Below are 25,056 nucleotides of genomic sequence, written 5' to 3'. Positions count from 1 at the left end.
CACCCTCCTTCCCATCCATCTCCCACTACAATACAACAGAACTGTCAAATAAGATTTATTGCCATCCAATTATAAGAGCAATTCCAATCAATGCTTACTATGAAAATTTTAAAAGTGAAATTCCACTTTTCTCTTTTCCTTTGCAGGGTGGTCCAGTGTACAGCATGCAAGACCAGATCATTACTGCCAGCTCTGCCCAAGCCTGGGGGCATCCCCAAAAAGTGACTGTTCCTACACCCTTAAATACCTGAAATAATGACACTGTCCTGAACATGCTCAGATTTACTGATTATTTGTTGGATTTACTTCCCTTTTTCTTTCTAGTATATCACTGATGCCCATGATGAACCAAACACAAGGCATGTAGAATGAATCAGAGGAATTCTTCTTCCTCACCTCCCTTCATGCCTCCAAATCTCTACACAGTTGCCAGCAAAGGTTTGGGTGCTGCAGGTGGCTGTTGAGAAGGTTTTGTGCAAATGGAAACTTAACACATCTGCCAAAAAAGTTGATGATAACTCATGAACTAGCATTTTAGATGTGTTACAAGCTTGATTCAGTTGCTTTAGCTGGCCTTGCTGCCATTGAACTGAATGACCTAGAAGACAGCTGTGAATTAATTGCATGTGAGACATCCAGTATGAAACATCATCTAACTTGGAACAGCTTCCTAATGTGCCAGAAACCTAAACTCCAGCTTTTTTCTAGCACTATTTTTAATTATCTACCAGTAGATAAACATGCCCTTAAGTAGTCTTTTGAATAAGGATGAAAAACTAGCAATAACCACACTAACAGAAATTTAATGTAACACTTCCACAAAGTTTTCCTCAGAACTTATCTCATGCTGGGATTGCCCAGAGCCTTAAGCTCACAATCCCCTCAGAGGGACCACACACATCTCACTGGTGAGATGGAACACCACACCCCACGAGGATGCAGCCAAATGCTCAGCTGAGGAAGTGTGGAGATTTCAGGGATGAAACCACCACATCAGTGAAGACCAATCTCGAGACCTTTAGAAAAATCTGTTGTGTGAATTTAACTTCTTGAATTTTCCAGAGTCTCAAGTAAATGATCAGTTGTATTTCCCAGCTATGCCAGAATGTTTCCCACAAGGTCTCCATGTGAGATAACCAGTAAGGGTAAAACACTTCCATGTTCTGGAGTCCCTTGTAAGCTGTTTCTATGAATTCATCTCCAGAACAAAAAGTCAATATGCAGTTGGTTTTCTGCCCACTGCACCCCTCATCACTCTTTTGATATTTACTTTATTTTTAATTAAAAAGATGTATAGTCCCTTCGAGGGCACTAAAACAGAGCAACTGTTCAGAAAAATCAATACAGGCAGGGTTGTGGCTCCCCATAGGAAGTTTAATTCTTGACAGCAGTTCTGCAGCAAAACAGACAAGAGTATAAAGCAATCCCCAGAGCTTCAGCATGACCCATTCCAAGCACCCCAGAAAACCTGAGCTGCACCATTTCCAGCAGCTCTGCTCCAGCCCTACAAGCTCTGCCATTGAAAACACTGAGCAAGAGAAGAAAATTTGGTGGTCATTACATACTAACAAAAAAGACTAAAACACCACTGTGAGAAGCTGGCAATGCAGAAGGCAGTGTTGATTATGAACCTGCCTGGCCAGAACCTCCAGCTGGGTATGGAGAGAGTAAGGTAGAGGGAAGAGGCAAGCAAACACCACTGAGAGCTGGCACTTTTCAGCCCCTTTATGTGGGAATGAAAATCTGGCTGCTTCAGGGGTACAGGAACACAGCATTGCTACAGCATCCACCCTCACTCCTCCAAAATCAAGACATGTTTTGCACTTGTAGAACAAATTTAGAAATTTTAAGAGTAACCTGACCACTAGTGATTAGATGCCCCAATACTTATCTTCTAGAACTCATATCTGTAGCTATCCAGCATAATTTTGATGAGTTCCTGAGATGAACACAGGTAAAAATGTATCCAGAAAGTATAACACATTTGTAAATAAGATGTGTTATAATCTGACTCCATCAGCAATTTGTTCTCATGAGTGTAAGATGTTAGAAAACCCTGATTTTTGTCTATCTAGCCACATTAAAAGGAGTAACACTGCATTTATTTTCATGTTTTCTTCATTCACCTATACATTGATAAAAGCAAGTCTGACATAACTTCTAGGATAACACTGCATTTTAAATTCAGACACTTGGCATTGGCTCAAGAAAGGAGTGAGGCCTGGAGAAAAACATTTCATTTGAAATGTTCCAAATGTCTCCCTTCTGGAATCAAAGTGATTCTAGCTGTATTTCCATGGCTTATTAATAACACAGTGACCTATACAAGTTTTCTTCCACATATCTCTTGTGTCTGAGCATGTCTTCAGACACCTGGATAAAAATTAAAGTTGTCTTTATTTTAATAATAACTGAAAGGTTGGAAGGGTTGCTCTGATTTCATGTGCCTGCCCTGGATGGAGGTAAGTTATTTATGCCTTGAAAAATGACCAGTTAACAATAAAAATGTGGTACATGCTGCACATACAGCAGATGCAGCCTTCCAGGTACTGTCTGCAGCCAAGCACCAGCCTCTCAGCACTAAAGATGAGACTCTGAGATATTGAATCTACCCCCAAGCACAAAAATATGCACAACAGGGCTGCATCATAATAGGTATTCTAACTCTACTGAACTATTTTAAATGACATAGCAAAATTAAATTTCATTGCAACTCACTTGATCAATCAAGTGGAAACAGCAATACTTTTAATGTTTGCAAAAAGACATCAGCAGACTGCAAGCAAAATGTCTTTGCATTTGTCTTGCCTACACAAAGATTTTTTTTTAAACTGCAAATATAGGAAGCCTTTATATGAAATATCCAAAATGTTTGGGAATGAGACTTATTTATAGCAACTGCTGACCCCAAAAGGTAAGGCCTTCAAAAAATGCTAAGTTCTCTGACAGACTACAGGAATACTAAAGAAACCCAGGCATTTTTTTCTAGATACACAAAATGAAATAAACTGCCTCACTGAGAAATGTTCCCAGGAACACAGTAATGAGATGTAGCAGTAGATCCTGCTGCAGCCTTAATTACATGGGTCACAAGTGAAAAAGGATGACTGCCAGCACACAGCAAGTGCAGCAGCTGTGGAATCATAGAATCATAAAATCCTAAAACCCTTTAGGTTGGAAAAGGCCTCTTTAGATCGTTGAGTCCCATCATAAACCCAATACTGCCATGTTCACCACTAAACCATGCCTCTTTAATGCCACATCCACTTTTTTTTGAACACTTCCAGAGCTGGCAATTTTACCATTTCCCCTGGCAGCCTGTTCCAATGCCTGACCACCATTTGTAGTGAAGAAATTTTTCCTACAATCCAATCTAAGTCTTTCCCTGTGAAACTTGAGGCAGTTTCCTTTTGTTTTATTGCCTGCTATTTGGAGAAGAGATGGAGCCCCACCTTGCCACCCCCAGCTCACCCTCTTCACAAGACATAAGTCCTTAGTGAGAGGTCAGAGCACTGGCTGGATAATTGCATTGAATTTAAGTTTTCAGGAGAGTTAAGTTGTGGGTTTGCTCTGTCAATTCTGCACCCTGCATGGTGTGTATGGAGCCCTCTGTGCTGGGTACCACCATCAGCCTGCCAGGGCAGGGTCAGGAAAACCACCAGGACATCATTCCTCTGATACCACTGGCTGCATGAGAGAAATCAAGGCTCAAGGAACTAAGTCACACTTGCACAGCACCACATCCATATGCTTTATATATTAATGCATGATGAAAGTAATAAAAAAAGGCATAATTAAACCAGGAGAGAGTCCAGTAAAAGTTTTTAAGGCAAAATGAACTTGCACTGTTTCTTGCCAAACCAAACTCTTGAGGTTCATCTATTTTTTTTTTCCCCTTCAAGCTGCCCTTCCTTTCACCTTGCCTTTTATGAGGCCCCGTTTAGAAAGGTGATCCCTGAACTCACAGACTGGCTCTTTCACAAAGCCCAGAGACAGAGCAATTCACTCGAGTACAGGCCATCAATTCTGGAAAGAGACCTCTGCCTCTGGATTCAAAAGGGAAGTTGCTGAGCATCTCTCCAAAAACAACACACTTTAAAATGTGTGCTTAATGTGTGGATTAAAGGGAGCTGGCCTGAGCTGCCAGCTCAAGGGGAAAATAAGAGCTCTGACTTAGCAGTTTAGAGCACATTAATGTTAAAGCCACGAGGAAATCTTGAGCTTGCATTCGTAGCCAGGACGTAAGCAAAGGCAGGGTTTCTGCTTTTTCACTTGTGGTTAGCAGGCCTGGGGGACTAAAATAGCCAGCTAAGATGTTACTTTACACAGCTGGTCTCCAGTGCTGCTGGTCCATTGTTTGGGTGGCTTCAGGCTGATGCCACACAAAAAAATAAGACCAATGCTCAGTAAATAATTTAAACATGCAGGCATCAAAGTGGTCATATGCCTCCCCAGAGGGAAACTCAGGCTACAAGTGGAGAAAATCCTTACCAGCCAAGAGCTGTTTGAAATTTCTTGAAGACTTTAACCTGATGCACATTTCGTTTACATCTGCTCCTGTTTTTATTGCAGAAAATCAAGCAGATTCAATGTTGACATTTAGAGATAACACAGAAGATCTGCCCTTTTGAGTTTTCTAAAAGTCAGGGATAGGTCATTTTGGCTTAGCAGTCTGTGCTCAGGAGTTCTGCTTAAATTGCAAGAGCCTAGGAGGTGTTATACCCAAAAGATGGGAGAACCTTGAAGTGACATTCAGAGATCTGAACCTGAGACTATGCAAATGATCTGAGCCCCTTAAATGGGCATATCCTGAAATATAGGATCACATATTCCTACCATTTACATTCCTCCTGAAGCCCTGACTCGAGTGGCACTACAGCTAATTTACTCACATCTGAGTGAGAGACAAACAGAGTAGTTTGGTAGGGAATTCATCACTTTCAAGTTTCAGCCATTCACTCCTACAGCATGGTCACAATTTCCTTAAAGCCATTCTATGACAATCACTACACTGGCACAGCTCACAAAAGAGTCTGAGCCACAAGTCAGGAAGAAAAAAAGCTACTTCAAATGTGTTTTAATTTTTTTTTTTAATATGTGATTTCAGACTGCAGACTCAGAATATGCCCAGGTAATTACAGAACTCTATGAAAGTAACACTTGTGATCCTAGCCCATCAGTCTGCAAGTCAAGACAGTCACATCTCCACCCAACCACCTGAGGAACATCAGGCTGAAGGCCACCACCAATGTCAAATCCAGTCTCCTGAAATTGCAGGTACCCACGAATTCAGACATTTAATCTGCAAAGGTCCACAAAATATATTCTCCCTGCACTATTACTCACCACAGCAAAACCTCTAACAAATGTCATGCATCTAGTAGCACAGGGCTGGCCACAAACTGTTTAATGTGCCAGATGAAAAACATGGAAAGGTCAAGGCAGAGTCAGGGTTCCTACAATTTTGGGAAGCTGAGTTGGTTAAACAACAAAATTGATTTTAAGGCTCCTAGAAAAACAGGCTTTCACCACCTGCTACAGCAACATGCACAGTCTCAATTCAGAAAGAAAATCAAGAACTAAGACAAGTTCTCCTTGAACCTTAAAACATGCAAACTTAAACTTGTTCATAATTCATCACAGCTTTTTGAAAATCAAGTATTTTCTATCATTTAATGCACACTCCTTTTCATGCATCTGACTTACCAAAAAGTCTTAGAGAGATCTTTTCCCCAGTCCTCTTGCACAGCAGGTACAAAGCCCTGGTTTAGCTACATGCAGGTGAACTCTACCTCAGAGTGCCAAAAGCTGCTGGGGCATCTTCTGTTACATAGACATACAACAAAGAAAGGCCAAAAAACCCAAAATATAACCAGAACTTCTAGCTTCTAGTCCCCAGGTTGGATTCCTGATCAGAACCCTAGACATATGAGCTCTCTTTTCTTTACTACCAAATTCCTGAACTTGTTGGAGTCCTTTGGTATTTTTAATTCTAAATTTTTATTGACTTCAGAGTTCCTTGCCAAGGCTGAAAAAGAAGACTTTTTGCTGAAGATTAGGATTTGAAATTGGCATGCATTTCTTGGGCTTATTTGACAGACTAAAGCCCAACTGATATCAGTCTTCTGGGAAACATGGACCTCTGGGGAGGATGAACACTGTAAATATGAAAGACTTTGTCCAACTATAAATACTGTATTTTGATAGTCAAGACCATCATTAACTTGTCAAAACCCTAGATGCACATTGTAGCACCTGAAAATGCTATCATATCACTAATAAAATACTGAGAATTATTTTTGATCTGCAAACTAACATAAGGAAACAATTCTGAAAAGAAATCCACCTTAAAGTTTCTAAGTGATGATCCCTTTAATGTAAAAGACAGACACTTAAAATTAAGGCTCAAATACAGTTCAGTAACCAGAGTGTCAGGATTTTGATTCTGCAGGGACAACACTGATGATGTTTTAATTAAGCCCTCTACTAATCCTCACGTCTCGAGTTTCAGACTGCCTAATTCGTTTGCAGAAGGGTGATGAATTTCAACAAGGGAAGTCATACACTGATTTTAGGTACTGGTAGGGTTACATAGCTCCAATTTTTGTTGAAAGCAGGTTATATTTTTGCTGACTTATATTTAGTTATTTTAGTGAGGTTTGTTACCACACCCCAAGAAACAGAAAATGGATTTTGCCAAGTTAACAGTATTTTTTTCTTTTGCTGTTGTTGTTGCTGAAAAAGCAGTGAAGTTATAAAGTTGCTATTAGAAATTTGGCAGCTACGATCCTTGTCAGCTTTTCTTGGCTGCAATATATTCAGCATTGCTTAAACAGCTTGCAAGAACCTGTGTAAGTCCAGAAAACAACTCCTCTGAGTAAGCTGATTTTCCACAATGACAGTGAAGGTTTCATGCCCATTAAGTCAATTTAACCAAGTCTGAAATGTAACTTAACTCTATAGAGGAAAAATAGCCTTAGATATTCTGTATTAAACACAGTGGGAAATTCTATTTAATCTTCTCTGGTCATCCTTTGTTATAAAGCTCACTTGTTGAAGACTCATAGTAGGCAATGCCCAGATATCCCCCAATACAGAAGAACTGCTTTGAGGATCAGGAATCATCTGACTAATGCAGCTGATCATCTTTCATTAAAAAAATGTTCACACTGAGAATGAGAAAATGAAGGTACATCCACAGCAAAGCAACTATAGAAAAGAAAAAGAAGGCCCAGCAATCTCTTTGGCTACTTTGTTCTCATCTCTTGTCCAACCCTGAGACTCCAGCGTACCTCCTGTGCACACTCAGGTACCCAGAGCTGACAAAAGGCTGATTTTCCTCCTGTTTGATCCTTCAGAAAACTGAGAAGCAATAACACACACTGCAATTTCTGTGAACAAGGTTTGTCATCCCTGTTTCCCTTCAAGCAGTCAAAGAAGCAACACCCTGTTTTTCCAACAACACTTTTCCAGGTCCTACTATGTGTATCTTTATCTCAGAACCAAAGAATCAACATCAGACAAGAAGCTTTAAATTCAGCTCCTCCAGAGGTGATGCAGGCTTAAGCCTTCCCCCTGTACCACCTGTGGCTGCACATGAAGCACATTTTGGGAGAAAAACACAACATCTCCTGTAGAAGGCAGGAGCCTGAAAGCGACCTTAGCCATGAGGAAAGAATCACTTCAGGGGTGGGTGAGATCCTCAGCAAGGCAGTCTCTCAAATAGGGAGACTCATGTTGATGTCTGGTTGCTGATCCAGGAGCAATGAGAGATGCAGGAAGGAGAGAGAAAAACTGGGAAAAGCCAGAACATCACCAATGATGAATTTGGGCTGCAGTTTTATAAAGGGGAAGTTTGGAGAAAGCCCACCATGATCCACAAGCTGCACCAGTAAAGCATCCCTCTGAACATCCCTTTCTTTTCCTCTTTGAAACAAAACCCAAAAGAGCTCAAACAAACCAACAAAAACTTTGATACACAGCTAAATTTCCAGCAAATAGTGTGGGTTTGGAGTTCCAGATGGTGAGGTACATGTTTGAACTTTGCCCCCTCACAAGGACTGGCAGATCCCCCTCCATCTGACAGAAGCTGCTCAAGATAAAGGAGAAAAGTTGATTGAATTGAAGCAGCAGGGAAGAAGCAGGTCTGAGAAACAAACCTGTGGCACTCCTTGATCAGCAGCTTTTACACACAACACGCCTGGATCAATCTATGCTGATAAGCTGTAGATTGTGGGCATTAAATTCAGCCACGTCTCATAGCAGTCACAAAAGATTATGGTGCAAAGTCAACAGTATTGACAATTACTGCAGTGCCTGAATTCCAAGGCCTCTGCTGTGAAATTTGGAGGTTACAGTGCTGCAGAGGAGGCTCAATGGGTTCAAAAGAGAAATTTAGGTAGAGTTTTAACAAATCCAAATTTCAAGTCTGACAACTATTTCTTGTGCCAGAAAATAAAATTCAATGGGTGCAAAAACTTGAATGAGTTCATAAAAAAAAAAAAAAAAAGCTTTTCTGACCTGGTATTTAAATCCACAATGTTAATTAGATGTATCCCTTTAAACTACTCTCAGGAGAATCCATGTTAAATTTTACTGTGTATTATAGCTTTTATCACAGCTTTACCCACGTAATGCAGAAATCCTCTAAAAACTCCAGAAGTGAGTCTAGTTTACTTGATGTAAATACATCACATTTGCCTTGGTTTGTCCCCTCTCAATCTTTCAGGTTTATTGCCACCTTTAGACCACCCCATCAGAACAGCTTGTTGGAAGCTGCTCTTCAGGATCCACAATTTCTGTGCCCACCACTGCCTTATTGGCAGGACTTGCACTTGGCTGTGACCACTGTGACTTCCATGGGTTACTCAAGTCCTAGTTTAATGCAATATCGCCCTCTTATTTCTCTTTCCCTCTCCACTTCTGCACAGGCATCAAAGCTGCAGTCGTCACCATGGAAACTAGCTGGAGAATTAAAAAAAAATAATAAAAGCCCACAGAGTCATGCAAAGCTTGTGCAGTGCCACCCACTGGGTACTGGCGTTAGGGAGCCTCTAAGTACAAAGCAACCCTGCTCAGTGTAAGCAAAGATCTTCCTGCTGCAGTGTCTGCAATAGACCCAAATATGTGCAATTTTGGCTTGAATTAGTCTGTCCTCACAGGGCAGGGTTTGCTCACAGTGCCCAGATTGCCCTGGTGAAACTCAAGGTTAATAAACTCAGACTCCTGTCCTAAGTCAACATAGGAATCTCTGTTCTCATGCAAGTTTATTCATGATACATTGCTCCATCCTCTGCAGTGGCTTATTCCCAGAGTACAAGCATGGGCATCCTGGGAAAACACACCCTTGCAATTCCAGAGGGAGCTGCAGGGCTGGGGTTTCTCAGGGATCAGGCCATGAACTTGCAGCTCCTTTCAATGAGGTATGAAATGCCCAACAAGATTTGGGGTTTTGGGGAGCTTCCTTTTGTTGATCCATAATGCTTTTTGTTACTGGCCAATAGTAACTAATAGCAGGTTTTACTTTAGGAAGATCTCCATGGTGATCTGAGCCTGCTGACATCAGCTGGGTTTTTTTTGGTGTGGATTTAAGAACAATAAACACAGTCTAATTAAAGTGGAAAAGACCTCAAAAAATTGGACACAGGAGGAAGAACTCCTGTATATGCCACAGTTCAGTTCAGTCTTCCAGAAAGAAGCAAAATATTCTAAAGAAATCTCTCTGATATAATTTATGCCATTAAAATAATTTAGAAAAATCTTGACTACTTTTGCAGCAAATAACAGAGCACGTCATAAAAAAAATTAGTTGATGGGGAGAAAAGCAAAAACAAAATGAGAAAAAAGAAAAAATAGTCCCTAAATCCAAAAGGATCATGATAATTTTTATAGCTGTTTAAGACAGATTTTTCAGATCTGCTGCAGTATTACATATGAGCTCTCTAGCAAAAGTGTTTAAAATGAAAAAGGGGAAAAAAGGGAAATGTATTCAGACCTGATTTTTTCTTTTTCTATATGTTCCTACAACCTACATTTCAAAATACTTTTTTAATCAAGTGATTTTCACAAATTTGGCAGGGTATTTTTTTATTTAATCTCACGTTCCTGAAAGCAATTGGATGTTTTTCCTCTGCATGACTCTTTTTCCCCCTCTTTCCTCTAACAGGTTTTACAAATACATCCACACACTTATTTCAAACTGATACTACAGAAATTAGTTAGATTTTGTGTTTTAATCAGGCACGAGCCATGCAAGAAAATAAGATTAAGTAGCAGGTAATCACACCAATGAAATATTTATGGAAACTGATTAGACCGAACCACTTATTCTTACCTCAAGATATTTGTATTTTTACACAAACACGCAAAAAAGAAAGCAAGATTAAGAGTTATACAAAGTTATAGTTCATTCCTTTTACAAATCAGAGCACAGGAATGATTTCCAGAAGGCTGAGAAAGTGCAAGCCAGTGTTTGCAGTTCAGAGCCCAGCACGCTTTGGCTCCCTTGGCCAGCTCGTGAGCTACCTTTCTAAAGAGGAGACAGGAAAAAAGGACAGGCACAGATCTCCCAGAAGAGCAGTGGAAAGCCACCCCCCAACACAAGGTTTGCCCTCTACTACTGAATGAAATTAAGCCACGATTTTGTGAGCAGTAAGCTCAGAGTGAGCAAGACAGACAAATGGTTTTCTATTGACCATCCTGTAATGGTGCCTTCCCATTACTTCTAGCCATGAGTTACCTCTACTGCCAGGTCATTGACCTCCCCAAGTATTCAAAAGTGCATTGGCAGAGTAGAAAATTGGCCTGTGGGAGAATGACTGCACTTTGTGTCAGAAGGCAGATCTTCCAGACACTGAATGTTGGATTTTGTTTTGGTTGTTGTAACCCCCCACTTCTCTAAAAGTGTCAGCATTGCAAGAAGAAGTTTCAGGTCTTTATAGGGCTACATATTTATATATAGTGTGGATTTTTATACAGATGCTAAAAATGGAAAGCAATTCCCATATGGATGAACAAATAGTTATCTAGAAACACAATATACAGAGGCTGGAGAGGAGTCCTATTTAATCCATTCTAGACCTAAGGCACCACTTATGTGACAAGCTGCAGTAGAAAAGCAGTTTTCGTGCCAAATACAGTCCCTGTGTTGGTGCCAAGGCCAAAAGAGCAAGAGCAAATGTTGAACTTGCAATTCTTCCCGTGGGGGCCTTCCACAACAGCCTGCAGACAGCAGATGGGGAAACACCACTGCATCCAGGCACAGTCCTGTGCCCTCCAGCCACCCCAGAAACAACTCAGGTGTTGCTGGTTGCACTACCAGGCTAATCCCATCCCCTGTACACATCCTCGGGGAGGATGCCAGTCTGCCTTTGTCCCCTGCTGTCCTTCTGCCCTGCCCCACGACATGGGGGTAGTATTTCTCAGAAATATTGTTAAAACTAATAACATGTCCAAAAGCTGAAATTAACTTTACATGATACTGCCACATAGAAGCTATGTTCCTAATTCAAATCAAATGAAAAACACATTCCAAAATAGGGCAAAATGAATAATGAAGACATGGAAATCAAAGGATCTGGAACAGGATTTATCTGTCACACGTTTCTAGGAAGGACAGACTCCAGTACACATGTTAAACACGATGACACTTCCCTAGAGACTTATGATAATACTTCACCCTTAACTAACACACTCAAAACACTTCACAGACATTAACTAATTAATCCTCAATCCTCATGTGGCTGTAAAAATTACACAGTAGGGAAATAAGGTCAGATCTTCAGAGGAGATCAAGCTGAGATTAAACAGTCTGCCCCAAGGCTATACACTGACTTGACAGCAGAGACAGTTCCCAGGTCCAAGAGCCACCCCACCACCAGAACACCTTTGGAGGGACACTGCCAGCCCCAAACAGCTCCTTTTGCTCAAACAAAGCAAAAGGCTTTAGGCAGGGTCAGATACCTCCCTGTGCCCAAAGACAAACCCCTAAACATGTCCTAAGGCTCCAAGTTTAGTGCCCTCACAGACCTGCCTCTCCTGCTGCAGCTCAGCAGACCAGCTGGGGGTCAGTGGGAGGGGAGCTTTCCTCAGCACTACAAACCCCTGTGCTGCACCTCCCCAGGACAATTTCCTTCCAGCTCCACATTCACTGCATGCCAGGTAGCCATCATCACTTCAGCTCATGAGAGATTTCAATCAAATAGCTGGGGCACATTTTACATATTCTATGCAGAACACGGTGCAAAATGCACCTGATCAAGTCTGACCTATCAGAGCCTTCAGATCCCAGGAGTGTGAGGATGAATGGAGGAAAGGTAACTCTCAGGGGTGTTGAAAGCACTCAGGCAGGCCACAGCAGAGGATGCACCAGCACACTCGGTCTCTTGGGAATCAAACAATTCCCAGAACACAAAAAATGTGCAGGAGGAGATCAACCCACACATCCCACAGTTAAATATTCCCCAGGTGCAAGGGAAAACAAGTGGCAACAGCTCTGCACTGTTGCCCATGTGAAACTAAACAGAATGGCTGCAGCCAAGGAGAGGATGCTAGCCCAAGGACCCTTTGTCCAAAACCACCCCACATTCTGCCATTTGTTGAGGCATTTGAACTGCTCTTAGTTTTGCCTGCAACCACAATGCCAACCCCTATGAACTCTCAGCTTTTTCAGAAAGTACTTCAGAGTACTTTGAAAATAGTAAAGCACCATTGAAAAGTTTCAGTTCTTATTGCAGCACTGTTAGAAGATGAATAAATTAGAAGTTTGGCTACCACAAGCTGCAGTATTTCTACCAGTCCTGGGTTTTCTTTTTGTAAAAATCTGGGTTTGGGTTTGTGAAATAAACCTCTGTCTAAACTTCTAATTATATTAAGAAAAGGTAAGTGCTAGAAAACAGCTGGACCTCACAGTTCTAGCAGAAAGTTATTTTAAAAGCCAAGAGTTTAAATGACAGCTTCTTTTTTTAAACTGTACCTGATGGGAAAAGAAAGTGGTGCCTGTGGTCCAAGGTCTGTGTTGGCAAGAAAGGCAGTGCAAATTGGGAATGAGAGAGGACAGGGAAAGGGGTCCCACTAACGTCAGCAGTGGAAAATCTGGTATTAACTGAGAAAGGTGACTTGGATGAAGATAAATATAGTGCACAAGTGAAGACAAGTGACTTGCTAGACAAAGACAGCAGTGAGCTGTGAGGAAGGGCACAGAGGCAGTTCGTTCTGTGAAAAAGGAAAAAGCACGCACACAAAGACGTAAACAAGATTTCAGCTTGAAGGAACTGGCAGTTCCTCTCTGTCACTACCATTTACATTGCATTTCCTCCAGCCTTTATAAAACCTGGCTCCTCTAATTCATTCTAATTCACTCTAATGCCTCCACATGGCTCTTTCATTGCATGTGTGGGCAGTCTAGAAAGCAGTAGTTGGACAGCTTTTGACTGAAAGGAAGTGTTTTAGGCACAGCTCAAAGCCTGTGGGAGTCAAGAGAAAGCATTGAATTTGGCCTTTAAAAGAAACAGGATGCCAGGAGAGTCACATGAATGGTTAAAACAGGAGATGCATAGGCCTGAATTGGGTTTTAGCCATTAGCTGTAGTAGGCTGGTTTTAATTAACAGCAGGTGGCTCACTCTTTTGGCAAGGGCAGATGTGAATTAAAGCTTTAAGATGTCAATGCAGTGTTTACCTTGCTTAGTAAAAAACAGTGTTCGGCAAACTTTTGTCTAGGACCACATCTGTACAAACACTGCCCAGGGACCTGGGATCCAGGTGGACCCTTGGCAGCATGGGAGCTCTAACAGCAGTGAAGGGTGCCAGGATCCAAAGGCTGCAACAACAAGTGCATAAGGCACTTGATCAAGGAAAGTCATTATTCCCCTTTCTCAACTCTTTCAACCACAGCTGGAATTGTGCCTACAATCTTGAGGCTCCCCTAATATAAGAAAGATGTTCATCAGCTTGGGGAAGTCCAGCTGAGGCCACCAGGATGGTCAGCACTGGAGCATGCAAGATGTGAGGAAGGGCTGAGTTAGGCTGACCTGGAAAGGAGAAGGCTTTGGGGGGGCCGACAGAAGCCATCAAGTACCAAGGCAGGGCTTACAGAGAACAACCATGCTCTTCATTGAGGAGGGACAATGAGACTGTCTGGACTGGAAATACTGGACACACTCCCTGGGTATAATTAAGGGTTGGTACAGGAGGCCACAGGAGCTAAAGAATCTCTGTCCTTGAAGGTGTAGACAAAGCCCTGAGCAAGCTGGTGTAAAGTTAGTGCTGTCCCAGCTCTCAGCAAGAGGCTGAACTATACAATCTCCCAGGAATCTTTCCAATCCAAATAATTTGATGGTATTTGTCACAAGCACAAGTAGTACACAGGATTTATGGTTATAAAGACAATATGTTCTGAAAACACTAAATTACAGTGCATGTGTTAAACAAACAACCCCCAAAAACCACAGTAACCTACAACATACAGGCCATTGCTGAGACAAAAGCTCACATATTTTCTCACAAGCCTTTGCAGAACAGTAATCACCTTGGCAAAAACAACAGGCAAGAACTGTGTAAACCACTGCCATCTATTGAGCTTAAGAGATTAATGGCCAGTGAGTGTTTATTGAGTAGATTTACAGTTGTACAAAAGTGCAATAAATGAGTAAAATCAGGTGCTTTGTGCAAGCCACCTCAGATGCCATGACTTGCTCTGCAGAAGAACACAAAGCAATGAAAGAAAAGCCACTTTTAAAATAAGACTGGTCTGAAAACAAATGAGATTAAATTATTGACTGCAAAGTGTCTCATTTTAAATGGCACTGGCTCTGTACTAGTCTTCCACTTGATTTAGATTTCCACTTCCATCTGATTTAGGTTTTATCACTGCAAGAATAATGGCACTTTGCCTTTCACATTAAGTAAGTTCTTTTTCACATATAATGTTTCTCAACGAGATATCCTACAGTTTAATTAAATTAAAATTGAAATTGCATTGTAAGAATACAGATCATTTAGTACCTGAGACACTTGTGCATTCATTCTGTTTCATGAAGAAATTAATTAAGTGAGAGTCATTAACAACAACTGCAATTCCTTATGGATTTAAGTTATGTTTTGAATTGGGAGACTGAAGTTCCCAGCTGATTCAAATTCTACATGATGGCAAAAATGAATTAATGATGATAATATTCCATATGAAACAGCATAGGAATGAAATTCTCTGTTAAATCTAAAGGCAGCAACATGGACAATGAAAGAAGAGGAACCTATTTCTATTGTACTGATTTTGCCCTATATAAGTCTGGAGTATTGCTGGATGAGCTACACTCCATAGGTTCAACCTTAGTACTGGTAAAATAAATAACAGCCTTGGAACTGACTCAACAAATACCAGGATTAGGCTCTGGCTTCCCTGGATCACCTTCTCTCTTTTCTGCAAGAAAACCTCAGAGAATTTTTTTTCTTCAGCCAATGTCTAAGAGAAATCTTTTCCAGACTGATGAAAAGTGAGACTGATAAAAAAGACCTATAAAGAATGATAAATACAGGATTTCAAAATTGGCCACCCTGCTGTTAATTATCATCATTTCCTCCACAGTTTATGCATATTCAAATTATGCTGGCACTACTTCTTCTGAGGAAACAGTTTGAAAGGGGCAAGAGGAATCTCTACAGCAGAGCCTGGTGTTTGAAAATTCACACACTGCATCAGTTGGATAGCAGAGCCAATTTTCCACATATATAAATCTGGGTTTAACTTCTGCAACAAAAACATTCACATCCATCCCTTTTATTATGCTATAGGGACATCTCTGTTGCCTGAAAGCATCATGCAGGGAATCAAAATGAAGATGGAGGGCAAATTCTAAACCAGCATAACCCCCATATAACCTTCTTTGCCCACTTCCAGGGTTCTCTTTTGAAACTGAGGAGTAAATTTTAGGCTCTGCTGAAGAATTGGTCTCCACTGTCAAAGCCAACCAAGTGCACAGGGTTCAATTTGTTTCCAGGAAAAAAAAAAAACAACCAAAACCACTGATTAATTAAAATGCAAAGGCATCTTCCTGCCAAGTATTTTTCCAGCCTTATGTTCAGCTAAGAATAATAAAGCTTGCCCATATCATCCAAAAGACTGGTAGCCATTCTCAACACGCCATCATCTATCACCCAACACAAGTCCCTGTTTGCAGAGGAACAGATTGCAACCAAGTAGATGGGCAGCTGAGGGTTTCACTTGTGTCTAACCCACAGCTCCTTCTGTCCAGAAGCCAGTGTAGCTGCTCCCTTTACTCCAGCCATGCTGGCCTAGACACACCCCCCCAGTGACAGCTTGGAGGAGCTGTTTCAGCACAGGGAATGCACTGTGGCAGTGGGATGGAGCCCCAGGTGCTGCCCAAGGCTCATCAGGCTCCCTGGTACCACCAACCCCTGGGAGCTTGAATCACACCAGCTGAAATCCCCTTTGACTCCCATGAGATGAGCCATGCTCTAGATAAGGCCTGATGAAAATAATCACCATTGAAAAGAAATATTTAAACAGCTCCTTATTGGAGCCCATGCAGAACCAGGGGCCCACACTGCAATTTTAAGGCAAGTTTCTCCATCTACTTCCAGAGATAAAATGGTGACCTCCTTTTGGTGCTGAAAGGCAAGGAAATGTAGTCATAGTAGGATTAATGACTTGAATTACCTCTCTTGCACCTGTGCCCCACTGTATCCATGGCAAAGATGGACAGTAGCTTTGCCTTCTTAAAGTAACACTTGAGGGTTTTTTGTCTACATAAAATCTTTTCTCTTCCTGTCTTACCGAAGAAACTATTTCAGAAGGAAAAATGCCTCCCACTGTAAAAGTTTCTTGATATGAAAAATGCAAATCTCAAGCAGCTATAATGAAGAAAATCAATTTTAGACTCCTGGTGGCTATCTTCCTGCAAAACTGTATTATTTTTCATCAAGTATCTACAAGAACCAGATCACGTTTCTAGCTTTCTGTTCCTCTCCTGTGTAATGAGGGAGAATCATGTATATTGCTTTCATTTAATTTACCCTTGAAATTCAGAGTTATTGATTGTAGTTGGTAGACTTCCTAGCTGTAAGAGACTGGAAGCAACACTTTTATGCCTTTTATATTGCTTACTGCAGAGAGGGACCCAAAAAGAAGGGAAAAAAAAAAAGGGGAGGGGGGAGGCAAAATTAAGCTTTGATCCTAGGGGAGAATATATCAATGTGGAGATAAAATACTGTCTGGGAATACCTAAATATATAACTGAACTAGAGATGTAGACTGCCTCTTATGACATATATTTAAAAAAAATATCCATGCAACTGATTATGTGAGAGATATCAAAAAGATCTAGAGTAATCAGGCAAAATTTGCATATTATTCACTGAAAAACATGCAGGTCTATGGAAGGACCAGAAACTATTCTTTAATTTAGATAGTATTTAGAAAACAGTTTTGTAAATGGAAGGAAAAGAACAACAGAATTTTGAGAAAATACTTTGTTTGGCTATTTTAAAAGCAATAATTTAATTCAGAAAGCTGCCAAAATATCAAACAGGATTAATGCTAGAATACTTTGCATGATTTGGTAGCTTACAAATGAATGCACAGAGCCAGCATCTGTCAACTCCCTCAGGCAGCCTTGCTTAACGGAATGCAATTTCTTACCTGAAAAACATAAATAAGAAACACACATTTACATTTTGCTCTGCATAACTTAATCTGTTATTTAGTACCCTAAATCACACACGAAACCAGTTCCTCCTATTAAGCATGCAAAGATGCTACATCACTCGTGTAGAATGTTTTTAAAATCAACAGTAGTTTCCAATTAAAACAGTTGAGATGTAAATATTTATACCAAATACAGGAACGTGATTAACATTCTTACCAGATACAAGCTCACTGGAGTACAACACTTCCCATAATTACCCCCTGCTCATGGACTGAAGTCGTTTGATCCCCCCAAGCATCAGGAGAAGGGAGCTAACACCCAAAACACGACCACCACACACACCCTAAGGGTCCCCCTCTGCCCAGGGAAAGCTCTCTGGGACAGGAGCATGGCACATGTTCCTGGAGCACCTTCCCCTGCTCTGGGGTCTCACACACAGCTCACAGGTCTAAGACTGAGCCCTGGCAGGAGGGCACAGGGGGGAAATGTGCCCAGGCAAGCCTCAAGCAGTGAGTGTGCCTTGGCTCTGGTCTGAATCCCAGACTTGCATTCAGGAGAAACTTCAGAGAGCATTTTCATTTTCCCCTGTGTTGCTCTCACATCAGATCTGCAGTTCCTTTCCATCTGGATCAATTTGTATTAGATGTGAACAGACCCCTGAGGCTCTACTCAGGTATTAAATGTTTTTGGTGCAAGTCTCTGCAGTAAATAGGAACAAACCTATAAGCCTGGAATCATCTGAAATCCACAGGGATCTAGGTAGAATCCATACAGCTGCCATGGGGTCCTCAGCTGCAGTCATAGATGGATTATACTCATTTAAGAAAAGGTATTAATGTATAAAGCTTCCACAAGGGACAAAACCCACAACAGTAAAAAGAAAGCATCACTAAAACACTACAGCTCTTTACTGACATCTTCAAGCAGCAATGGGAATCCATCCAAATCAAAGAGATAAAGTGAAAATGCCCAGGAAACTATGAGAACTAAGAATGGCCACATTTCATTCCACAAAAACTGTGCCCTCTTTTTCCTCCCCTCTTCCTCCTCAAAATGCGTTCCAATCCTGCTGCTAGAGGCAATGGAAGAAAAGTTTAGTAAGCCTAGGGTTGAGCTCTTAGTGCACATAAATAAAAAATCATCACAGACAAGGAAAAATATCTAATATGTCCAAACAACTTATTCTGGCTCCCTGGGTTTCTCAGGTAAAGCTCTATGAAATTTCTTCTCCTGGAAGTTTTTAATTGCATTTTAATTATGCCATGGGCTTTTGGGGTAGAGCACTGGCTTAAGGTGAAAGGAATAGGTATCCATCAATCTAATCAGAGTATCTGCAAAACACTCAGTTCTGCAGTATTTATGCTTCTCATTCTCAGGGAAACCATTTTGCATTTAATAATTAAACTGAAGGAAGTTCAGCTTTACTACACAGGAAATTTTGGAGAGCTCCCTTCACCCCATATCTTTTAATGTGATTTTCTTAAAGTTCCTCTATCTGCAAATAAGGCACTTCAGAGACAAATTTCTCTCCTGTATTTAGGAATGCAAGAGATAACCAGACCATATTTCAACAGTTTTTCTGACAATGCTGCATTTGCAGGGCTTTCTAGAGTTTCTCTAAGTTCAAGGGGCATTCTTGAACTTGCTTGATCAGAGCTGATGCATTTTATTTTCCCCACAGGTTTGCAGCATGAGATAATAGCAGAGCAGAATTGCCTATACCCAAATGACTGGCCACTCTCTCCCAAAAAGCAGGATGTCAGGCAACCCCACAACAATGAGCAAAGGTTTATCAGATATGGATTCAGCAGTGCCCCAAAGCATGAGGAGAGCAAAGTGCCTCCTTTATCCATTTTAGTATAATGACAGATCATGCTGCTTGCCTGGCTCAGTTCAGCTCAAACACCACTCCCTGTTACAGATGTGTGATGGAGGAGGGCTCAAAACTGACAGGTTTTGACCATATTTGATAGAAATTTGACACAGATGTTGCTGGCTTGGCTCAACATTACACAGAAAGAAAAGCAAAATTTATTCCAACGTTACAGGCTCTGATGTTAGGAAACAACACAAGCCTAGTTGTTAATTCTCAGCAGCACCTCTGGGTTCCCCTGCAGAGGGGAGATTTTACCTCATTCCCCCTTAAGTACAGGGGATCATTCCTTCCTGCAGAGCTCTGCTAACCCACACACTGAGCTGCTGTGTCTGAAGTCACCAGACACACTGAGAGGTGGCATTAACACATGATGGTGACACACGACTCTGTTTGCACAGCAACACTTCAATGTCACAGGAAACCTGATATAGTTTGGGGACTTGGATCTGAAGTGTGACATTCCCATTTAAAATGCATACATTTGGGACAAGGAACAGAGTGACTTATCTGCTTGGTGTTGGGCTGGCAGAATTGCTCCTAGCCATATAGGAATTATCTAAATGTTTTCCAGAGAAAGCTTCAAATAAACCTTGCACTGGGATTTCCTTCCTATTTGCCACAACCTCTGAAAAGTTTCTCAGAGAGATTTTTAAAGATTGTATTCTTTCCCAGCTTGCCACTCGACCATCCCTGAGAGGTCCCCATGAATTTAGGGCAGAATGCCAGTCCTGGTGTCATCAGCCCCACAAACTGGGCTCTCTGGGCACTGCACTGCACCTGACACCCAACACTCACCCTCAGCACACAGCTGAGGCAGAAAGTGATGACAATCCTGACCCTGCTGCCAATGTGCCAGGCAGTTCTGGACAACTCCCTCCACCCCTCAGCCCTCCCTCTGCACCCTGTCCCAGACACACCTGATTTTGGGAGGTCAGGACTGTAAGGGCACAGCAGAGACCTCCTAATCCCACCTGAGGCACTTCCAGCATGTAGAGAAGAAATAATAAAGCCAGCTTTGACTGTTAAATGGTGGGTCTTGAAAAAATACTTCCCTCTCCTCATTTCAGAGTAAAACAAACATTTAGACATTGAATACATGTGACTCTGGCCTTGGTTATACTGGAAAATATAAAATGTTAAGTGATTGAAAGGGACAGGGCAGAACATTTAGCTGATCTTTCCCAGATGCTTTTAATTTCTTGAGTTGGCATATGAGAATATCCTGGTGATGAATGCACTGTTTATACCAGAAATACAGTAATAAAAACAAAGCTCTTAAAAGAAAACTGAAAATATTCTGATATGGCTTTATGACTTGCAGAAACAAACACCAGCAATTGAAATGGGATAGAAAACTAAAATATCAAACAACTAGGCTTGCTTGCAGAACTGCTGCAGGTTCTACATTGCAGCTATGTTATCTTAGCAATTAGCTTGGAGATTATGGCACAGCCAAACAAGCTTATACATCTCTATGGTTTCATGGTATGCAAGCACTAAAAGCTGAAAAAGAATCTTTACATTATTTCATAACTTTAAAAGAACACCATATTGTGTATAACAGGATGAAGCACTTGTTTAAAGATTCAGTGTTATTTTAGCATCAATAGCTTTCACTAGCAGCTTTCTGAACACAGCTGCGTGGGGAGAAAATTAGCTTCCTAACATTTGCTTCTTCCAAAGGCTAAAAAATGTCATGGCTAAAAAAGTCATGACTGCAACCTTAGGTATAGACCAACACTCATCTAAGTACTAAGCCCTGGCTAAGGTGGGAAGTTGGGGGTTTACTGGTAGCAAATAAAGAAATGCCAAAGGGAAACAGCAAAACTGAACATTATCTGCAGTCAAATTAATATTCCAGCAGCTTAGAGAGCAAGTAGTTTCTCAGCTGTTTGAGTAAATATTGACAGCAAATGAGGTCAGTTACCTGAATTTCTGATGAAATCTGGAAACGTTTGGTATTGAAACGTACCCATATTAAGTACTGCCACACATTTTTTGAAACCATATCTTTGTGGGCTTTTTTTTCCCCAGCTACTGGTTGCCAAGTTCCTGCCCTGGGGGATGAGTGTCCAGCCCTACATATTGAGAGGACCAGGCAGATGGACAGGGCAAAGGCAAGAGGTAGCACTAACACATTCCTTAGAATTCAAAATAATGAGATGATTCAGATTCAGACCAAAGACTCAGCTCTGTGTTGCTGCATTGAAACTTGAGAGAGGACACAGAGAAGGGTAATAATTAGTTCCCAAACTCCCTAACTCAGAACAGTGCAAACTTCATTACTTGTAGGTGGATGAGAACAGAGCAACTGCTCTGCTGCCAAGGGCCTTCTGCCCCTGACCTTACTGCAGCCAAATGGGGCCTCAGACAAAGGTCAGCTAACCCAAATAACTTAAAATAAATACACCCTCCCCTAGCAGGGAAAGCAATGAACTTGCCAGATCCTTTCTGCACAGGAGAGGAGGGAACAGAAATGCTGCCCTAGCAGATGACTGTTTAAGTCATGCAGAGCTGCAGGGGAAGAGCAGCTACACTGTGGTGAGGATGAGGTGAGCAGAACCACTAAAAACTATTGGAAAAACATGACCAATGAGTAAGAAACCTTTGGCCACCAAAAATCACAGCCCCAAAGCTTTAGGCTGCCTCTCCATCACAGCTCCAAGAGTTCCAGCTACTGAATTGCCAACTGGTGCCACCCACAGCAACAAATTCCCAGGTGTGGGTAACAACCACCAAATCCTTTTGTGCATGAAAAGCTTCAGTCCCTTCTAAACTGATTTGAATTTTCACTGCCAACAACCTAAACCCCCAGGACTGCCTTCCCTACATCTCAATACTGTCAATAAATTACCTCCATTCCAGGGCAACAGAATGAAACCTGAACAAGCTGATGCCCAGAGATCCATTGCTAAGGAAATAAATTTTCCTTCTCTGCATAAAAATTGTAGGAATGTACTGCTAAAGTGATCAAGAGCTTAGTACTGGTGCTTCTAAATCTCTGAGGGTTGCCATTTTGGGTGCCTATTAAGGGTTTATATTTATATTATAAATCATCTTATTGCATTCCATGGAGAGCAATTTTAACACTAAGATCATACCCCTTAACTAGCTTTTTATAGGAAATTTAAAGGCTGAAGAACAGTAATGGCACTATAAAAGACACCTATTTTTTGCTTCCTGAAAATAATAGCATGCTACAGAGCCATGAAAAGAGAAAATGATAGCAGTGCTAACCTGCAATAATTATACTAATAAAAAGAAAATGCTACTGAAGAAATTATGGGGAGAAAGACACTAAAATTTCTGTGTCTAGCTAAAGCACTAGCATAACCTTTCAGAGAATATATTTGCAAAGTACATAAAAAGTTCCAGTTATTTCAAAGGTTATGATTATGTCCTTCCTTTATTTAAATTGACACCGGTTATTACTACACTTTCTTGGTCCAGAGTCTAAAAAATATAAGAAGCATAAATTGTCTATATAAAATTATAGTGTTATTTGTTATTACAGTGTTATTAAAGTGATATTTACCGAGTTCAGGCAGCTTTTTTTTGCCTCCCTAGTGTAAGATTCAGCAAGGAACAGGAAAAGCCTGGGTTTATGGCAGAATCAGCTAATGGGTTTTTAACTTCTCATATTTTCAGCGAGATGGAGCCAACAGAAATAGAAGAACAAGAGCATCCAGCCACCAAGCTGTGGGGTCGAGACTCTGGATGTGGCTGTTCCTGCCACCCTGGGAAAGCTGAGGGTCCTTGTGCCCCAGCAGCTCCTCCTCCTCCCAGCTTCCCTCTCCTCCCTTGCAGACTCTGGGCTGCTCCCTCAACACAAGCCCCTCTCTGCAAAGTCTATCTGCATTGGGGTCCCCCCATCTTTAGGTGGACTCAGACTTTATTAAATTTGCTCTGAGCCAGCAGTTCCCCCTGGGGTTATGGGAAGGGTTGAAAAGGCATCACCAACACTGTGAGAATAGAGAACTGCAGCCAGGAAAGAACAAAATGTGGCTATGGGCAGGAGAAGGTCTGAGTCTTCTTGCCAGACATCCCTCTGGTGGACACAGACACATAGGAAATTCCATGGCAGCAACACACAGGAAAATCAGCCAAATTCTCTTTTTTCCCCAATCTCAGACAGCTGTGGGCACACAAAAGGGACCCTGGGGTAGGTCCCAGCACACTGCCACGTTTTCAGCATGGCCACATTTCAACACCAGGGATATTTTTGTGTTTATAATCATGGGTAACACTGATGAAATTATGGCAAGGTTATTACTCCTAATCTCTGTATCTTGTAATGTAATACCAGAAAACTTTGGGGTTTTTTTTGCATTGTCAAAAGTAACTAAATTTGTTGCTGGTTCATGATTGTCATCCACTAGTTCATGTCAATAACAGCCCAAGACAGTTTATACAAAGTCTCTCCCATTTGGATAATTTGTTGAAGTCAAGAAATAAAAGTGGAACAACGTTATTTGTTCATAAACAACACTGCCTTTCATTCTATATAATTCTAAAGATATGCAGTGTTTGCACCTTCATTTCCTACTGACATCATCTTTACCAAGAGCTGTCAGCAAAATGCAAAAAAATAGAGGGGGAATAACACACAGTTTTATGAGTGCAACCAAATATAAAGAGTTTATGCTGCTGCCTTCAGTTCTACACCACTCATCATTCATCCTGAAAGGCAGGAGTGGACACATCAGCAGAACCCAGTTCCTCAAGACACAGCTGCTCATGTAGCTGATGAAAAGGCAAAGTTTTTCTGCACTTGCTTCAACTTCAGCTTATTTTAAAAGCAATTTACACAAACAGAATCTGTGCCTAACCATCCATATGACTTACCCCCACCCCCTCAAGCATCAGCAAGCACGATTCAGAAGAAACCCAGCACAAAACCATGTCACTAAATGCAAAAGAAAGGACCTATGGGTAAATTAATTCAAACCAAAAAACTGAACAGTACATAAACAGGCACAATAAAAAGAATACACAGCGTGCATCTGGAACTACATGGAAGAGCCAGACCTGGTGTTAGTGTATCTGAAGAGAAGGTTTGGAGAGGTCAGTGCACAGGTATCTGAAACACCTTTAATGTCTGGCAAGCACCACCTGTTCCCTCCCATAATACACTGGGAAATGTCCTGCCCATTGAAAGAGTCAGGAAAATTAATTTTAATCACCAGAGGAAAAGCTGCAGTCCCAAGCTGCCAGCCAAGGCAGTGCCCAGTGCCTGTCTCTGCAGCTGAATCTCTGTTGTCAGGAGCAACTGGCAGTGTTTGAGGGAAGAGACAAAAAACAAGTGGCAAATGCTTCTTTGCAGCAGTGGAAGAATGCCCAGGATCCAGCACAGAGAAGATGCTATCTCAAGAGGACTGCTGTGGCTCTGATGTCCCCAGAACTCACCTCACCCAGCCATAACAGGCTCGTGACTGAGGTGAGACTCTCTGTGGAGCCACTGATTCCTCCTCATCTCTCAGTGCAAACTGAAGCTGCACCACATTAAACAGAGGAAATGT

The 25,056-nt window shown here is 41.4% G+C and overlaps 1 protein-coding gene across 31 annotated transcripts in view; it reads right to left on the bottom strand.

The window, feature by feature from the left end:
• MAGI1 (membrane associated guanylate kinase, WW and PDZ domain containing 1) overlaps window positions 1–25,056 on the bottom strand; it is a 348,628-nt gene that overhangs the window by 204,880 nt on the left and 118,692 nt on the right. The gene's annotated exons all lie outside the window — the stretch shown is intronic.

The sequence above is a fragment of the Serinus canaria genome, chromosome 12 (assembly GCF_022539315.1).
Source record: "Serinus canaria isolate serCan28SL12 chromosome 12, serCan2020, whole genome shotgun sequence".
In the NCBI taxonomy this organism is placed as follows: Eukaryota; Metazoa; Chordata; class Aves; order Passeriformes; family Fringillidae; genus Serinus; species Serinus canaria.
The sequence above is the reverse complement of the archived record's forward strand: the minus strand, read 5'-3'. Positions and strand labels throughout refer to the sequence as shown.